The sequence below is a fragment of the Schistocerca cancellata genome, chromosome 2 (assembly GCF_023864275.1).
Source record: "Schistocerca cancellata isolate TAMUIC-IGC-003103 chromosome 2, iqSchCanc2.1, whole genome shotgun sequence".
Classification (NCBI taxonomy): Eukaryota; Metazoa; Arthropoda; class Insecta; order Orthoptera; family Acrididae; genus Schistocerca; species Schistocerca cancellata.
The window spans coordinates 153,066,949-153,082,365 of NC_064627.1; positions in this window are offsets into that span (position 1 = coordinate 153,066,949).

Here is a 15,417-nt window from a genome sequence, read left to right on the forward strand (position 1 = left end):
ACCGATCGCGGTCCTCTGGTTTGGAGCCGAGTGGAAGGCTTAAACCAGTGGCTCAGACGATTCTGCGGAGATCTGGGGTGCAAATTTCTCGACCTCCGCTATCGGGTGGAGAAATGTAGGGTCCCCCTGAATAGGTGAGGCGTGCACTACACGCCGGAAGCGGCTACAAGGGTAGCGGAGTACGTGTGGAGTGCACATGGGGGTTTTTTAGGTTAGAGAATCCCCTCCCTAGGCCCGACAAGACGCCTCCTGAGACGCGGCAAGGTAGGAGTAGGCAAAATGCAACAGGAAAATATTAATGTGCTAATAGTAAACTGCAGGAGCGTCTATAGAAAGGTCCCAGAACTGCTCTCATTAATAAACAGTCACAACGCCCATATAGTACTAGGGACAGAAAGTTGTCTGAAACCAGACGTAAACAGTAATGAAATCCTAAACTCAGATTGGAATGTATACCGCAGAGACAGACTGGACAGTGAAGGGGGAGACGTGTTTATAGCGATAAGAAGTGCAATAGTATCGAAGGAAATTGACGGAGATCCGAAATGTGAAATGATTTGGGTGAAGGTCATGGTTAAAGCAGGCTCAGACATGGTAACTGGATGTCTCTATAGGCCCCCTGGCTCAGCAGCTGTTGTGGCTGAGCACCTGAAGGATAATTTGGAAAATATTTCGAGTAGATTTCCTCACCATGTTATAGTTCTGGGTGGAGATTTTAATTTGCCGGATATAGACTGGGAGACTCAAACGTTCATAACGGGTGGCAGGGACAAAGAATCCAGTGAAATTTTTTTAAGCGCTTCATCTGAAAACTACCTTGAGCAGTTAAACAGAGAACCGACTCGTGGCGATAACGTATTAGACTTTCTGGTGACAAACAGACCCGAACTATTTGAAAAAGTTAACGCAGAACAGGGAATCAGCGATCATAAAGCGGTTACGGCATCGATGATTTCAGCCGTAAATAGGAATATTAAAAAGAGTAGGAAGATTTTTCTGTTTAGAAAAAGTGACAAAAAGCAGATTTCAGAGTACCTGTTGGCTCAACACAAAAGTTTTGTCTCAAGTACAGATAGTGTTGAGGATCAGTGGACAAAGTTCAAAACCGTCGTACATTATGCGTTAGATGAGTATGTGCCAAGCAAGATCGTAAGAGATGGAAAAGAGCCACCGTGGTACAACAACCGAGTTAGAAAATGCTGCGGAAGCAAAGGGAACTTCACAGCAAACATAAACATAGCCAAAGCCTTGCAGACAAACAAAATTTACGAGAAGCGAAATGTAGTGTGAGGAGGGCTATGCGAGAGGCGTTCAATGAATTTGAAAGTAAAGTTCTATGTACTGACTTGGCAGAAAATCCTAGGAAATTTTGGTCTTATGTCAAAGCGGTAGGTGGATCAAAACAAAATGTCCAGACACTCTGTGACCAAAATGGTACTGAAACAGAGGATGACAGGCTAAAGGCCGAAATACTAAATGTCTTTTTCCAAAGTTGTTTCACAGAGGAAGATTGCACTGTAGTTCCTTCTCTAGATTGTCGCACAGATGACAAAATGGTAGATATCGAAATAGACGACAGAGGGATAGAGAAACAATTAAAATCGCTCAAAAGAGGATAGGCCTCTGGACCTGATGGGACACCAGTTTAATTTTTCACAGAGTACGCGAATGAACTTGCCCCCCTTCTTGCAGCGGTGTACCGTAGGTCTCTAGAAGAGCGTAGCGTTCCAAAGGATTGGAAAAGGGCACAGGTCATCCCCGTTTTCAAGAAGGGACTTCGAACAGATGTGCAGTACTATAGACCTATATCTCTAACGTCGATCAGTTGTAGAATTTTGGAACACGTATTGTGTTCGAGTATTATGACTTTTCTGGAGACTAGAAATCTACTCTGTAGGAATCAGCATGGGTTTCGAAAAAGACAGTCATGTGAAACCCAGCTCGCGCTATTCGTCCACGAGACTCAGAGGGCCATAGACACTGGTTCCCAGGTAGATGCCGTGTTTCTTGACTTCCGCAAGGCGTTCGATACAGTTCCCCACAGTCGTTTAATGAACAAAGTAAGAGCATATGGACTATCAGACCAATTGTGTGATTGGATTGAGGAGTTCCTAGATAACAGGACGCAGCATGTCATTCTCAATGGAGAGAAGTCTTCGGAATTAAGAGTGATTTCAGGTGTGCCGCAGGGGAGTGTCATAGGACCGTTTCTATTCACAATATACATAAATGACCTGTTGGATGACATCGGAAGTTCACTGAGGCTTTTTGCAGATGATGCTGTGGTGTATCGAGAGGTTGTAACAATGGAAAATTGTACTGAAATGCAGGAGGATCTGCAGCGAATTGACGCATGTTGCAGGAAATGACAATTGAATCTCAATGTAGACAAGTGTAATGTGCTGCGAATACACAGAGAGATAGATCCTTTATCATTTAGCTACAAAATAGCAGGTCAGCAACTGGAAGCAGTTAATACCATAAATTATCTGGGAGTACGCATTAGGAGTGATTTAAAATGGAATGATCATATAATGTTGATCGTCGGTAAAGCAGGTGCCAGACTGAGATTCATTGGAAGCATCCTAAGGAAATGCAATCCGAAAACAAAGGAAGTAGGTTACAGTACGCTTGTTCGCCCACTGCTTGAATACTGCTCAGCAGTGTGGGATCCGCACCAGATAGGGTTGATGGAAGATATAGAGAAGATCCAACGGAGAGCAGCGCGCTTCGTTACAGGATCATTTAGTAATCGCGAAAGCGTTACGGAGATGATGGATAAACTCCAGTGGAAGACTCTGCAAGAGAGACGCTCAGTAGCTCGGTACGGGCTTTTGTCAAAGTTTCGAGAACATACCTTCACCGAAGAGTCAAGCAGTATATTGCTCCCTCGTACGTATATCTCGCGAAGAGACCATGACGGTAAAATCAGAGAGATTAGAGCCCACACAGAGGCATACCGACAATCCTTCTTTCCACGAACAATACGACACTGGAATAGAAGGGAGAACCGATAGAGGTACTCAAGGTACCCTCCGCCACACACTGTCAGGTGGCTTGCGGAGTATGGATGTAAATGTAGATGTAGAACTTTTCAACATATTCTGGGAACCCACTACATCTGACTGCATAATTAACTGCAATTCTTGCCATCCATGACCCCGTACAGAGGCAGATTTCCACTAAGGCTTTGACAAGTTAATCAGATATCCTTTAAATGAGGCAAATATTAATGCTGAATTTCATACAATGGAAAAGGTAGCATCTCACAGTGCCTATTGCCTAAAACTAATTATGAAATTTTACATAAAAACAGAAAGAACATACTAAGAATAGAAATCCGATCCTATTATAAAAGAGCAAGCAAATATAATAAGATTATAACCTCACCATACTGGAGTCACATTTCCGATCAAATAAGCCATTTGTTTTGAAAATACTGGGCTTGAGATTGACTTCAGGATAGAGACCAATGTAAGATCGTGTACATGATATAGATAAGAACCAGACATATACATTGTCAGATGACTACAGAGTAATATTTAGTTAATGTAGTAAATTTTATGTTGGGCTAACAGGAACATAATTGAAAACGAGATTTAGAGAACATATTAATGTTAGAGAAGCCAATCCCTTAGCATTCCGTGATAGTTTCGAAGAATGCAGACATTCTGCTAATCACAGTAACAAAAACATCACCCTTCTCCATAAAGCCAGAAAAGGAAGACATTTAAATATTCGAGAAGAAACTAAAACACACACCCATATAACAAAGCGACCGGACAACGTAGTTAACAAACAAAATGAGTTACAAAAAATATGTATATACAATATTTCAACAGCCTTTTAACCAAACAATTTCAGTTTGGAGTCTCTGTCCTGATTTGACATGATATGTTGGATTCTTTTGCAATTTTATACCTTCTGTATATTCTACCTTTATGTACCAAAAATTATAATTTACATTTATGAATGGATGTCACAGATGTATTACACATATGATCTTACATATAACAAAAGACAGGTAATGTAGACTCCTTGACCTGTCAGTTCCATGTTTACTCCATGTGACAACTATGTCAAACTTTATCACGAATTATTCCTGCCTAAGGTTAGACAGCAGTAACACACATGACAAAATGCGTACCATGTTATATGACGGATTTCAGATCCTGTTATATCAACTGGAACGCATGTCATTGTTGTAAATGTAGTAAAACTGATTTGACTTATGTTGTTGAGACTATATGTACAGTTATCATTTAGTAGAAATTGATGTGCATACAATTGTTTGTTCCTTTGTATTAGATCAGTTACGATGGGTTATAAAGCCAAATACCGGTTTTGGCAAATAAAACGTTTCTTCTGTAGTTCATTGTGTATAAATGTCCTTTAATAATGGCATTTTATTTTCTTCTCTGTAAGTTGACAGCACTGACTCATCAACGACACATGTTAACATTACTGTTGTTGTGGAACATTATCTGTGTTGTTTCCATGAATAACTCTGTTGTGATATCAGAGCATTCTCGTATGAGTATCCTGCCAGCCACATGCAACAAGGAATAAATGAGAAATATGATTCGTTTTTTTGTGTCCAGAATATTGTAAAGTTATTGAGATTAAAGGCAAAATAGAGGTGCAATATGATGATAAATGACTTACTGAACGAAAAATTTTTCCAGTTGAGTTGAGCCAGTCTGTGGTAAAGTGGAAAACAGCGTTTAGCTAGACCATCTACTTCGAAAACCGACAGGATCACTGAGACACCAGTGAGAGAGTGATTCTTGATGATCGTAACACCACCAGTGATTATTTTATGCGTAATTTGAATCTAAGCCATAGGTCAGTATTTGCAATCGTTTACGAATCTCTAAACTGTCGCCAAGTTTGCGCTCGTTGGGTTCCATGCTAACTGAGAGACAAAACAACGTCACATAGTAACTGTCTATCACTAGAAAACTATAACGTTAGTGGCATGGTACATCTATCTGCACCTACAGCTAAAAAGTTCAAAAGCCAAACTTTAGCCGGAAAGTTGATGATGACGGTGTTTTGGAATGTGGAAGGTCCATTGTGGATTCACTATACTCCTAAAGACCAAACAGTGAATACTGCCATCTGCTACGATCCACTGATAGATCTGAAACACAAAATGAAAACGAAGAGGAGATGAAAAGTTTCAAAAGATGTAGTTTTGGTTCAGTATAGGGCCTGCTATCATACAGGTTGGAAAAAAGTCCGATGCATTTAAAATATTGTTCTGAACTGATGGAGCACGTTCTGTACAGTCATGATCTAGTTCCAAATGACCTTCATATCTTTGGACATATGCGGGTGCACCTGCTTGTATGCACAATATGTGTCTGTTGTTGTTGTGGATTGGTGCCAAAGTACATGAACTTGTGTTTGTTTGGTATTAGAGTGGTGGAGGTGTGCCAGGGTGTGTAATGTATCTTTGTATATGGTATTGCTGTTGTGGGAGTGTGTCAGGGTGTGTAATTTATCTTTGCATATGTCTGCGTGGAGGTGTGCCACAGTGTGTGTAATGCATCCTTACATGCGTTTGTGTTTATTTGGTATTGTGGTTGTGGGGTTGTGGCAGGATGTGCAATGTATCTGGGCAAATATTTGCGGTTATTTGGTATTGAGGGATAATTAATTACGATCTTGCGTGATGAGGGCTCTAAAAGGTGGCAGTTTACATTTTCCTTTTTATTTGTGATATGTTACAATACAACGTCAGCAGTCTTTTGCAGTCTAACTCTGTTGGTGTGGCAGTAAATTTATCCATAGGGCAGTGACACTGCGTCACTGCTAAACACTTTGGAGGTATGGCGGTGGGACTTGAAGTCCAGTACCACCCTCCGACGGTGACAGTACTACATCAGTTGGGCAGAAAAATTTAGCCCAACATGGGCAGGTAGGCTGGGGAAGAACTGGACGTAGAATGGGGGGGGGGGAGGCTAGTTCCGCCAAAGGATGTATCAGTGGTGGGCGTGTCAGACCTATCGTTAGCCGTGGTCGGAATCTGATTCATCTAGGATGGTTGGGGGAACCGGATGTCGATGCACAGCCGCTTGGAAGTGTGGTCCCTGCGTGGTGTAACTCATGGAAAGTGTCCCGCAGGGCATCCACTTTCTCACAGAGCTGCCGCGCATTGTTGCGTATGGTCGTTTTGAGGGGAACGATATCCGCTTCCTCGTGGAGAGTGACAATTCTCGTGAGTGGCGGGGCGTGCAGGCTCCACCTGAGAACCTTGTTCTGCAGGAGCTGCAACGTCCGCTTCCTGGTGACACTAATCGTGGCCCATGCCGCAGAGCCATACGTGTGGGTAGGCACGATAGCTTTTCGGTAGATGAGGAGCTTGGTATGCAGGTTAAGTTCCATACTGAAGAGGGGTTGGTACAAAGCCCAGGTCAGCTTTTGAACCTTGTTGGCGACGTGCTCCGCGTGACAGTGGAGGAGCAGCGTGGCCCTGAGATGGCTGGTTGTCGGGGACAGGGGCACCTGCACGCCTGCAATCGGGGTGTTGGGGCGGAGGGCTGGGCGCCGTTTGGTGAAGCAGACTGCCGTAGTTTTGGTGACATTGAGAGCTATTTTATTTGTACGGCACCAGGTAATACATTGTTCTGGAGGACTCCTTGACTAATGTAATATTGCCTGCAGATTGACTACGAGTTCACAGTGGACATTAATTGACTGATACGCTTCTCTGTAGTGAGCAACCCTTTTTATTAAAGAAGTGCCATGATTTTATTACGTAGGTTGTCCAACATAAAACCGGTACGCCTCACGTACTTGTTAATCACCTCTAGTCAAATTGTTTATGAAGTGGCAACACTGTCTCGAAATTTGGCTATACTTCATTTTACTGGAAAGCTGAGTGCAGATGTGTATTCGTGCGTCTATCGTTGTGTAGTTGAAGTGTACAGCAATCTGCAGTTTGCTTTAGGACGGAGAATTAAAGTTGTGGAGTGTTACATAAGGACAGGCTCCTTCATGGAATTCAAAGAAATGTTTCAAGTGAAGTATCCTGCTAGGAAGCTCTTCATGAAAAGCACCATTCGAGATCTGTACAAGAAATGGAAGGCTATAGGATCCGTTGAGAATGCGCAGAAAAATAGGCGCGAGATAGTGAAAACCTTCGCATCGACATTGTGACAAGTCCCTACAAGTCTGTGAGGGGATTATAACACCAGGTCGGTTATTTCGTACATCGTGTCATAGTGTACAGAAAGATGTGTAATGCCATTGAAATTTGAGCTTCAAGAAAAAAGGAGTTCATTATTGTAACTGGCTCTTAACATCAATTGTTAATGGTTACTTGGACCCTCTTGCTTTACTTCAGGTCAGATAACTCCTGGTTTCATTCATCAGGTTGTCCATACTCTCAGAATTGCAGACACTGGTCGAACGACAAGCCACATGTTCTGCATGAAGAACCTCTCCACTCAAGAAGATAGGCGTTTGGAGTCCGTTGTCCGGCATGTGCATACCCCTTACACATTACACCCTAAACAGTGGCACATTTATAGAGATCCTGGACTCTTTTTATGCGCTATAAAAATAGACGCTGTACGCAGTATTCCATCGAGGCGGAACAACAGCTCAGTCATCCCGCCAAAGCATGGTGCACGTCACCAACGTGTTCCCTCAAGACAGACTTTTCAATAGAGATCTCTGGCCCCAAAGGTCCTAGAACATCGTGTGATTTTTGTTTGCGGGGAACATTAAAAAGCAAAGTGTATGCTGACAAACCTCTCACAATAAACGATCTTAAACGGAACATTACTAGCGAAATTAATAACTTCACACCTGCATAACTACAGCGCCTTACTGGTAACGTAATCTGACGAAGCCAGCGAGACTTGGCTGCCTATAGCCACAGTTTCCAGCATCTCTTACAAATGGGTAACTACTTGTTGTTTTTTTAACTTTACTATTATCTGTTCTTCTTTAGTTAGATCATTGTTACTTGCAACTCGGGCTTCAGTCTTACCCGTTTCATGTGGGACACCATGTATGTTGTCCTCCCTAGTCATACGTGCAGGATAAAGGACAGAGTTCGTCTCGAGGAGAAATTAAGCTTATTGTTTTTCCCGCTGTTAGAGTGTGTCGAATTTAATTTGATGTTTTTCGACGTTCATTATGTCAGATTAATAGTATTCTCCTGGAAAACTAGCGTAGTAATTACGTAAATACACCAGTCTAAATAAAGAGGTAAATAATACTCTGTGTTCATCAAAGTGAATTACGTAATACTGTGGACGACGATTACTGCTACAGTGTTCTTCCACAATGATTTTTGGATGCTCCATGGCGAATCTGCAGACGTCGTCAATACATCGAGAAGTTTGTTAATTCATCAATAATTTTAAGTGCATTTCCTACACTACCAGAAGGACTGCACGTCTCGTTTGTGAACTGGATTCCACTTTGTCAGTCTTCCAGAGCTCTAAAGTGAACGTAGAGAACCATTTTATTTTTTCCAGGCGGCCGAAGCAATGTTTTACGGTTTTGCAGCTGATCAACGAGTCTTCGAGATCATCGCTGCGGCAGTAACTAATTTCACGTTTCTTACCACAATTTCTGTGAATAGCAACGTTGAATATGTTAAATCATTGAAGTTAACTGAAACTGTTGAATAATAATAATAATGATAATAATAATAACAATAATAATACACTATAACTGAAAAGTAAAGACTGACGATTAAACCCAAACGGTCATGTGAAACCCAGCTCGCGCTATTCGTCCACGAGACTCAGAGGGCCGTAGACACGGGTTCACAGGTAGATGCCGTGTTTCTTGACTTCCGCAAGGCGTTCGATACAGGTCCCCACAGTCGTTTAATGAACAAAGTAAGAGCATATGGACTATGAGACCAATTGTGTGATTGGATTGAGGAGTTTCTAGATAACAGGACGCAGCATGTCATTCTCAATGGAGAGAAGTCTTCCGAAGTAAGAGTGATTTCAGGTGTGCCGCAGGGGAGTGTCATAGGACCGTTGCTATTCACAATATACATAAATGACGTTGTGGATGACATCGGAAGTTCACTGAGGCTTTTTGCAGATGATGCTGTGGTGTATCGAGAGGTTGTAACAATGGGAAATTGTACTGAAATGCAGGAGGATCTGCAGCGAATTGACGCATGGTGCAGGGAATGACAATTGAATCTCAATGTAGACAAGTGTAATGTGCTGCGAATACACAGAAAGATAGATCCTTTATCATTTAGCTACAAAATAGCAGGTCAGCAACTGGAAGCAGTTAATACCATAAATTATCTGGGAGTACGCATTAGGAGTGATTTAAAATGGAATGATCATATAATGTTGATCGTCGGTAAAACAGATGCCAGACTGAGATTCATTGGAAGAATCCTAAGGAAATGCAATCCGAAAACAAAGGAAGTAGGTTACAGTACGCATGTTCGCTCACTGCTTGAATACTGCTCAGCAGTGTGGGATCCGTACCAGATAGGGTTGATAGAAGATATAGAGAAGATCCAACGGAGAGCAGCGCGCTTCGTTACGGGATCATTTAGTAATCGCGAAAGCATTACAGAGATAATAGATAAACTCCAGTGGAAGACTCTGCAGGAGAGACGCTCAGTAGCTCGGTACGGGCTTTTGTCAAAGTTTCGAGAACATACCTTCACCGAAGAGTCAAGCAGTATATTGCTCCCTCGTACGTATATCTCGCGAAGAGACCATGAGGATAAAATCAGAGAGATTAGAGCCCACACAGAGGCATACCGACAATCCTTCTTTCCACGAACAATACGAGACTGGAATAGAAGGGAGAACCGATAGAGGTACTGAAGGTACCCTCCGCCACACACCGGCAGGTGGCTTGCGGAGCATGGATGGAGATGTAGATGTAAAATAATTATCTTCTAAGGCAGAAACGTAGTGATAGTAAAAGTGGATAAGCACTGGAAATGGATCAAATGCATAGAGGTTGCGGGAGTTCATGAGGGCAAATGTTGTTAGTTGTTATTTTCTTTTCACAACAAAAAGGGCTTTTAAAACATGCTTTACTATTTCTGTCCTCGTAATTGGGGTGTGCAGCTGAAGTTACGCATTAATGTGTTTGGCATGCACTTTCGTGCTTTCGAATCAACCGCTACAAAGTCGCATTTGTGTTATTTAACATTTTGTCCTAACGCGCTGAAAGCGCACGTGTTGCTGGTGCTGCCGTGCCGCATTTAAGCGCTGTCATTCGAAATTATTCGGACTGTCACTTTGAGGCTCTTCTATTTCCGGCAGTAATCTAACGCTCACACACAATTCTGTGAATAACCCGTCTAAACAGTCATGCTTTATTTTTGTCTATGGTGAAGTCGGAAGCTTTTAGCTGCGCGAGCAACAGGGAATTTTTAACAAATGATAAATTAATAAATTAGGATGTGTGTACACCATTACACGATGAGAAATGAGATACTGATAGGCAATAGTCCACACAATAGCACAGAGAGAAACTTTATTTATTTAGTTATTTGATCTTTTACACCAGCTGGGGTAGAGCATTCTGCCCCTCTTCTATACAGGGCATGACGCATCGCAGTAAACAAGGTAGATAAACGTACTATATTTAACAAGTAGCAGTTTACAAAGAGTTGCAGTACACGCGACAGAAGGCGAGATTGTCAACAGACGTCTTTCTCGGATTGAATTACACACACCTCTCTGCGCAGTCTCACAGAGTGAGGGTATGAAAAACTGTTGTTGGTGATACATCAGTCTGCGGCGAGTGTTGTGAACAAGTGAAGGAAACGCCGTCCCAAAAGTCGGCTGAACGTCCCAGCCAATAGCACTGCATCATTCTTTCCTGGAACGGAGTTGGACAGTCACTCATCAGTCGCTTTACTAGACGAGGTATTAAATTTATGTGTAGTATCAAATTATCTTTCTCATCCTTCAATCGGGCTGAAGTTGTTGAATGTCTTTATACCATTTACTGTATCAGCTACCTCGCGTATTGATGCATCTACTTCTGTCTTAATGACTTATCTGCCGATACTTCAGTTTTCAGGCTAGGATTGTATTTACTGCATTTCATTAGAGGTACTGTTACTCAAACTGCAGAACAAAGTAAAATGCTTAATTGAATTAAAGAATGAAAACAATCAGAGTAGAAATTTATGAAATAAAAACAATACAAAATGCACATCGCGACTGTTAAGAAACAAGGTAGTAGCTATACTACTATCAGAGCAAGAAGGAACTACACTATGTATTCAGATACCTGGCTGAAAATAACTTACAAGGCCATGGCCCTCTCCATCAGTAATGCTGGAATTTAATATGGTGTTGGACCGTCCTACGCCTTGATGACAGCTTCCACTCTCGCAGTCATACGTTCAGTCAAGTGCTGGAAGGATTCTTGGGGAATGGCAGGTCATTCTTCACGGAGTGCTGCTCTGAGGAGAGATATCGATGTCGGTCGGTGAGGCCTGGCACGAAGTCGGCCTTCCAGAACATCCCAAAGGTGTTCTATATGATTCAGGTCAGGACTCTGCCGGCCAGTCGATTATAGGGATGTTACTGTGGTGTAACCACTCCGCCATAGGTCGTGATCGATCGTGTTGAAAGCTGCAACCACCATACTCGAACTGCTCTTCAACAGTGGGAAGGAAGAAGATGCTTAAAGCATCAGTGCAGGCCTGTGCTGTGATAGTGCCACCCATAGCAACAAGGGGTGAAAGCCCATCCATGAAAACCACGATCACACCATAACACCACCGCCTCCAAATCTTACTGTTGACGCTACACAAGCTGGCAGATGACTTTCACCGGCCATTCGCTATACCCACACCCTGCCATCGGATCACCACATTGTGTACCGTGATTCGTCACCCCACGCAACGTTTTTACAGTGTTCAATCGTTTAATTTTTACGCTCCTTTACACCAAGCGGGGCGTCGTTTGGCATTTACTAGCGTTATGTGTGGCGTATGAGCAGCCTCTCGACCACGAGATCCAAGTTTTCTCACCTCCCGTCTAACTGTCATAGTACTTGAAGTGGATCCTGATGCAGTTTGGAATTCCTGTGTGATGGTCTGTATAGATGTCTGCCTATTACACATTACTAACCCTCTTGAACTGTCTCTGTCAGTAAACAGACGTTTCCACTTCACCATCACATCGGAAACAGTGGACCTAGGGATCTTTAGGAGTGGAAATCTCGCGTACAGACGTATAACACAAGTGACAATCACCTGATCTCGTTCGAAGTCCGTGAGTTCCTCGGAGCGCCCCATTCTGCTCTCTCACGATGTCTAATGGCTGCTGAGGCCATTGATATGGAGTACCTGGTAGTAGGAGGCAGCACAATGTACCTAACATAAAAAACGTTTGTTTTTAGGAGTCCTGATACTTTTTATCACATAGTGTGTCAGATTCATAGGGAGATTGTATACAAGAAGACTTGCCATGGAAATTACTCATAAATAGTACCATCACTAATTGCAAATTTGAAGACAATGAACTTGAATTATACACACGCACTTGCATCGGCTTATGTATTAATGAGAGAGATGACGCTGTTAGTTCACTTTTAGCCTACAAATTATACAAACACACACACACACACACACACACACACACACACACACACACACATATATATATATATATATATATATATATATATATATATATATATATATATGAGCCTAAAAATAAACTAACGGCGTCATCTCATTCACTTGATAGCCCATACAAGTGAGTATGTATAACTAATTTGCAAATAGTTATAGTAATAATTATGAGATCTTCCACAAGAGATGTGGCACCATCAGTGAGCGTTTATTTACTTTCACATTGTTGTAATGAGACAATATATTTTATTTTCAGAAGTTAACATATGTTATAACTTTTACGAGGCGTTGAAGGTGGCATGCTATATTAACTACACATCCGATTGAAGACAATCACAATTTTGTAATTTCTTATTTTTTACACTACTTGAAGTTCTGTCCTCAAATATCAATTCGTAAAAGCAGTTCTATGCATCCCTTCCAAATTCTCGAGGAAATTGACTTTAAAGTTTTCTGACCATCACCGTATTCTAAAGCAAAGCTGTGTAGTAGAATGCTAGCCCATTTCGTGTATCTCACACGTTCGATTACCAACCTGCCAAGATTTTAAACATGGGCATTTCCAAGAAGCGAAAAGTACATAAGGCTGAAAAAACTTAATTTCTAATCTTTCCTTTAGTTTAAAAATCTTTTATAAAATTTCAGTTATTAAGAATATTTATTCGCAGTGAAAACTGTATTTTTATGTGCAGTACGTAACTAGATATATTAGGAGTATTTTCATGAAAACAGCAATTAGGTATCTGTTACTTGAAATATATTTCATGAATTTTATTTTTAAAATAAAGTAGGTATTCGAACTGAACGGAAAAGACACATAGATAAAAGTAATGACCTAATCGAGGCTTGAATCTGCGATTACCAATATCAAGAACTACTGATTTTTTAAACTTCGCGGACATGCTAGTAGGACCGACACCTGTGTTTAAAAATTTGTATAAGCTTTGAATCGAATATAAAATCTCTACGTGGCCAGCCACACGGCGTGACAATATAAATCGACCTTGCTTTAGCATATTAAAGACGGTCAGAAACATCAAAGTCGATTTTTGTCGTGTTTTGACAACCGCATAAATTATTATTGGGGATTAGTATTTGAAATCTGAACGTCATGTAACAATATAAAAATACAAAAATAAAACTGTTGTGTGATACCCTTATTAAATGGAATAAAGTGTCAGTTCTTATTTCTACAAAGTTTGTCGATATATTGGAGGCAAAGCTATAGCCAAAACGAAGTTGTAGTCGTAGCTTTTAACCACTGCAGCTGCAACGTTTTGTGTATGTGATTCTTTCGTTCTTTGTATACAGATTTACTCTTTCACTGAGTGCTCTACTTTCCTTCATAAGATATCCACTGTTTTGAAATCGTTATGGTACTTTTCCACTGTCTACTGTGTGACCTACGATGTGAATCGGAACAGGGTTTAGTGTCAAGATTAACCTCTTTTCCTGGTCTGGTTTTAAATGAAAATATCCCCTGTATATGGTAGTAAAACCAAAGTAGAGCACTTTATTTCACTTTCGTCTTATAGTTTACTTACCACATCAATTTTTCTGCTAGTCTGACACAGTGCAACTTTTATCAATAAGCTTCTTTAGTTCCTCTGGTGTGGGCTGGCTTTGCTTTACTTTCCCCCTGTATGTGGATATTAAAATAGTCAATATCTCTATGACTAACGTCTTTCTTGCGCAAAACTGCTCTGTAACGTAATATATTTAACATGTATGAATGTAATATAAAATGACATTGATAATCTAAATTGGCTTTGACATGAATGTGGACTAAGCCAGTTTTCCTCTTTGATTTCAGAGAAATTGGCAATAAATTTAATTTCCTTTTTCTCAGGTACACTAGAGACCAAAATTGTTAGTAAGTTCTGTTATACGTCGTTATGCTCCTACATACTACGGGTGCAGTGAAGTAATTTATGGTATGTGCATGAAGTGTAAGGATATTCCCCAGAAAAATATATGTGGCGAACACTCTTAAGAGACAGGCTTGTTACGCAGACGAACTATTATTCATGGACACAGAGACAGAATAGAAATCTACCAAAGCTAAAGTTGAATCTAATTTTCTTAGCTGACCACCATAAAGTTGTACTTTTAATGTCAGTGTTCATGCTCGCATAAAATATGATTAACAAGATCCACTTTGTTATAAAACATACATACATGTTTGAGTTTGCCCAAGGATATTTGACAAGAGATGTGGCATCTTCAGTGGGCGTTTCTTTACTTTTATGTTGTGGTGATGAGGCAATATAGTCGTAACTTTTACGAGGTGTTGAAGGTGGCGTGCTATATTAACTACAGATCCATGGCCGAAATGGGCTGACGCCGTAGGAAAATCGAAAAGTAAGATACAATCAGATATAAAGGTATCGTAAAAAGTGTCAGTAACATTCTTCTAATAGATACAAAAATTCTAGTAAAATGAAGGTCTTCACGGCTGATGTTTATTTCTATTAACATTTCTGTGCTGTGAGGCCGCGGTCAGTGCTTAAAAATACTCACTAACGTTTCGCAACTGTCTGCGAGGAACAAATTCAAAGATGAAACATTAGTAGTTCGCTCTTACGTTTCTGCTGATACCGTATGTAGACACAAATCGTTAGTAAATATATTTATGCGTCAACCACAGCTTTACAGACAGCAGATTTTAATTAAAATAATAACAAAATTTTTATCATTTATGTTTCCGTACACAACAAATGAAAACCACTGAGGTTGCCCCAGCAGTGGTGAATGATGTGTGGACAAACACAAACATTAATCTCTGTTTCGTTACTAGAAAGACCCTG